Raw genomic sequence first — 5,069 nt, forward strand, 5'->3', positions numbered from 1 at the left:
CATAGCAGCGGCAGATGGTGGTGAGGTATTCAATTAAGTGGAGTCTTAATGTAGGTCTGGCTCCCAGTGTTCACGTTTCCAGTCTCTAAATACATAATTAAATAGCTTAGTAGTTAACAGAACACCCACATTGATTTCTTGACCTGTGCCATAGGAGCTTGTGCAATGAAGAACAGCTGGAGAATTCTGTCCTTCCTCCCTATCAGCTATTAAATTTTAAAAAACAGTATTTTATCCTAGGAGAATTTTAAAGGCTAATAGCACCTTTAAAAACCTAAAGAACAATAAGGCTAGGTGTGGTGGCACATGCCTGTAATCCCAGCATTTGGGAGGCTGAGGCAGGAGGATTACCGTGAGTTTTAGGAGCTTGGGCTACATAGTGAGACCCTGACTCAAAAAACAAAAAATAAACAAACAAAAAAACCAAACCCCCCAAACAAAAACAAAACAAAGAATCAATCAAAAACAAAGCCTAGCGAACACAGTGAGGCTGAGGCAGGAGAAACGCTGTGAGTTTGCAGCCTGAACTTCATGGTAAAACCCTGTCTCAACAAGAAAAAGAAAATCAAAAAACAGCTACAACAAAATCCCTAAAATGCTGCTGGGGCCCAAAGCACCTTCATGTCATTTACCAGTCTGGGTCTTGAAAAAAAATCAGATGGATCCTGGAGGGAGACAGTGGATAATCCCCAGTTCAGCCAGGCAGGGGCGCTATCCACAGCAGCTGCACCAGCGCTCACGCTTTTGCTAGAGAAATTACACAGCTCTGGGTGGACTGCAGGCGGTCATGGGTCTGGCAAACGCTTTCTTTTCTACGCTTATCTCTATCCCCCAAAGAGAGGGATTATCTTAGTTACTTTTAGGGACGCTTCCCTGGCAAGCGCAAGGACCTGAGTTCAATCCCCGGTTCCGCCAAAATAAAAAATTAAAAAAAAAAAAAGAGAGAGAGAGAGACAAAATATGTGACATCCACAGCTCTAATGAAGAAAGAGTCATTTTGACTCGCAGTTTGTAGAGGTTCCGGTTCAGTTGTCAGGCTCCAGGGCAGGGCTGCACGGCAGAGGGGCCCGGAGAGGAGCAGGAGCTTGCTGCGTGGGACCCCGAAGCAGAGCCCAAGGGAGGAGGAAGGAAAGGGCCCTTCCAGGCCACGCCCCAGGGACCACCTCCTCCCAGCCGGCTTCTCCTCCCATGAGCTCCCCAAGCCCCCACCTATGAGTGATTGAGGCTTTTTGGGGTCCACCATAACAAGGGCCACACACAATTCCACTGTCTCAGAACAAACAGCGTACATTTACAGCCCCCGCCCAGAGCTGCACGCCTGGACATCTCACTGAAACGCCACAGTGGTCCCCTGTATGGGTAGACCGTGAGCCCCTCTCTCGGGCCCATGTCTTCAGCACCGCTGTGGTGTCTCTCCCTCAGCCAGCAGCTGTGGCAGTGTGGAGGCTTCCTCATGACTGGCTGATACAATAGGAAGAGATTCAAGCTTGGTTCACACGTAAGATTGTTCTGGTACACAGTAGGAGCAAGCCAAGAATGATGACAGTTGCATAGGAAGGGTTCCGGTGATGTTCCTGGACATTTCCTCCATGTGGAAAGAAGAACTGTCTGAGGCTGGGATAGATACAATCTTATTTATTTATTTTTATGTATTTGGTTCTTGTAGGGTCTCACTATGCAGCTTGAACTATTAGTGATCCTCCTGCTTTCAGTCTCCCCAGCGCTGGGATTACAAGTGTGCACCACCATACGGAGACTCTGACCAGCTCAGCTCACCCTACGGGCGGGGTGGGCGGGGCATGTGGTGCTGGGGATCGAACCGGGGTCCCTGCACTTGCCCACACTTGTCTAAGCAGGCACTTTAGTCCGCTGAGCTAGCTATCTCTCTGGCCCCAGGATAGATAAAATTGTATGGACAGTGAGTAATGTATTGCCGAGTAGACCAAGAACTCAAAGCAGATCTGAGAAGATTAAAACCTAAAACATCTAGAGTAAAGACATGTGTCTGGATCAGTGAGAGAAGTCACACAGTGGGAAGGTCTCAGTGTCAGATGTTTACATCCATCAGAAAGCACCCTCTCATCACAGAAGAGGAGTCAGTAACCACATAGACGAAAGGCCTTGGGCAGACGCCAGCCCCTTGCTATTGGGCCCCCTAATGCTGGGGAGCAGTATGAGCTCATGAAGCAGCAGAGGTGGAGGCTATGCATGACTCGCACTGCCCATTACTTACTGACGTTGCCAACTGCCCAGTATGCTAGCAACAGATTTCATTGCGGAGATACTAACAGGGCATCATCTTTTAAGGAGACTGTAGGGGGCTGGGGGGATGGCTCAGTAGAACAAGTGCTTGCCTGGCAAGCTCAAGGTCCTGAGTTCAATCCCCGGTACCACACACACACACACAAACACACACACACACACACACACACACACACACAAAAGAGACTGTATTAGACGCTTTCCCCTCAGTGGGACAAAATACTTGAGAGGTTTTTTTTTTTTTTTTCTTTTCAGACCTGGGGATTGAACTCAGGTCCTTGGCTTGCCAGGCAAGCGTTTATTCTCCTGAGCCATGTCCCTGACCCCTGAGAAGTGTATCTAACTCCTTTGGTTTCAGAGGTTCAGTGTGTAACTGGCTTGTTCCAAAGCAGAAATAGTGTAGCACACGGCAGCAGAACACTGCTCCAAGAAACAGCGCTGAGAGAGAGCTAGAGTGAGAGCTGTATTCACCAAGGGCACGCCCTGGTGAGCAGCCTTCTTCAGCCGGGCTCCACCTCCTGGACCATGATACTCAGCTATAAACTCACTAGTGCCCCGGTCACCCTCCCACCATCCAGAAGCCCTGACTCTAAATACATGAGACACATGGAGGACAATTTAGGCCTAAACTACAACAGAGAACTTGGCAGCAAGTTGTCCATAATAAGTCTCTTCAATCCTGGGAATTCAAGGGATTTGTTCAAAGGGACAGGTATTGCAGGTATCCTCCCCATGACGTCTTCAGCAGGATTAACATATAAGGTGTACGCGGTCTGATTCATCAACAGGACTTAGAACCCTGCATCCAGGCATTACAGCAAGGCTTTGCGGTGCAGCAGGGGCATACACCAAGGGACCTGCTAACGCTGGCCCATACCACACCACAGCACCTACATACCATTAACATAATAGAATGATCGGAGACATACTTGAGGCACAAGTTAAAACATGATATCCTGTGCTTGAGACACCATCCTCCAGGATGAGTAGTAGTAGTGTGTGTGTGTGTGTGTGTGTGTGTGTGTGTGTGTGTGTGGTGCTGGGGATGGAACCCAGGGCCTTGTGCATGCAAGCCTAGAGCTCTGCCACTGAGCCACATCCCCAACCCTGTGATGAATAACTTCTGTAGAGCCCATGTCCTTGATAAGTAGAGTACATGAGCCCAGCAACCATTGGGGAGATGTAGGAGAGGACTCAGCTCACATCAAAACCTATTTTGGAATTTATGCTTCCTGTCACTACAACACTGTTTTGCAGATTTAGATGCTATAGATGTTATGGTTCCACTAGGGCAATGTTCCCATATGAATTCTTCTGAATTTTAAGAATGGTGCCTTAAGTTCTTTTGTGCCAGGGGATGACAGTCAAGAAGAGGAAGGGACCATCATGGCATGTGTAACTGATCTGACCGCCAAAGGGAAGTGGGCATGCTGCTACACAGTGGGGACAGGGAGGACTGTGTTTAACACTCATCTGATCTACTTCGGCTTCTCTCAGTAGCTAGTTTAGATTATAAGTGTATACTTTCACCGTGAGCTCAGATCTTTGCATTTGAAGGTCTGGGTCCGTCCTCCAACTAAACCATCAGTTGGAGGGTGAGAGACAGACAAAGCAAGAGTGAGGAATGTGGCAAGTATCAACTGTCATCTTGACAGGAGTTGCTGCAGCAGCAGCTTATTCTTCCTTCTGCAGACCTTCCTTTCATCTATTTCCCCCTGAGAGAGAGAGAGAGTCCCCCAGTTCCAAAAGGAGCTGAAGTCACAGGAAGCAAATTGATCTGAGTGGCATGGGAGCTATTACTGTCCTTAGAGATTCCTTCCCTCAGGACCACAGGACTTACTCCTCCAGCATTGGGTTGGCTGGCTGACATCCGCGGGCCCTTAGATGAAGATAGCCACTTCACCCAAGCTTCTGTTTCCTTCCCCGACAGCTATTATCTCTGTGAGGGGGATAAAGGCTCACATTGTGGGCTCCATTTGCAACAGTGCTGAGGGAGACCTTAGTCTGAACAGTTAGTGGGGCCTGCTGAAGCCTTCACTGAGTGGCAGCTCCACTGGCTCCTGGCGGGTTCTGCTCCCTGGTAGTCCTGCATGGGGGCTGCTCCTCAAGCCACATCCTAGTAAACATTCTCCGTATCATTCATCTGAGTCTGCTTCTTACAGAACCCAATTACAGAACTAATTTAGAGAACCGAACTGATTTTATTCTTAGTGCCAATTGTTAAAATATGCCCTGGTCTTTCTGTTAATAAATCTGTTATTATTTAACAGGAACTCAGTGAGCTTTTATGCCCAGTAGATTAATATTGTCCTGATATCTACTTCTGGATCCTTAACAATTATAATAAAGTAGAGAAAATAAGGCATGTTTTAGAAAATACTCATGTTGCTTTCTGTTCTCTAAGTGCTAGGCTTTATAAACTTAAAGGGGAGTTAAGTGATTTATTTTTTTCCCATAATTTTATTGAGAAACAAATAGCAGTGAGACAGTTTTAAATAAAATTAGTAGGACAGTTTCAATAATTAATGCATTGTGTATTGTTTTCTTAGTGGTTATTCATTGTACAAGATGTAGATATAATGTCCTGTTTACAAACACTATTAGAACAAATCCCTCTAGTCATTGAATTAAGAGAATGTAGCTGTATATCTAACTTAACTATTTTGAATAGGCAGATACAAAATGGTAGTTCATTTGTATTCCCTTTTTTTGTTTAGTTTTGTCATTTAAATATTATAGGTGTGTGAATTTAGCAAGATATTCCAAAATAGTCCAGTAGTCCATAATAGTAGTGGGTTTTCCGTATG

The sequence above is a fragment of the Octodon degus genome, unplaced genomic scaffold (genome assembly GCF_000260255.1).
Source record: "Octodon degus isolate 3935 unplaced genomic scaffold, OctDeg1.0 scaffold00005, whole genome shotgun sequence".
Taxonomy (NCBI): domain Eukaryota; kingdom Metazoa; phylum Chordata; class Mammalia; order Rodentia; family Octodontidae; genus Octodon; species Octodon degus.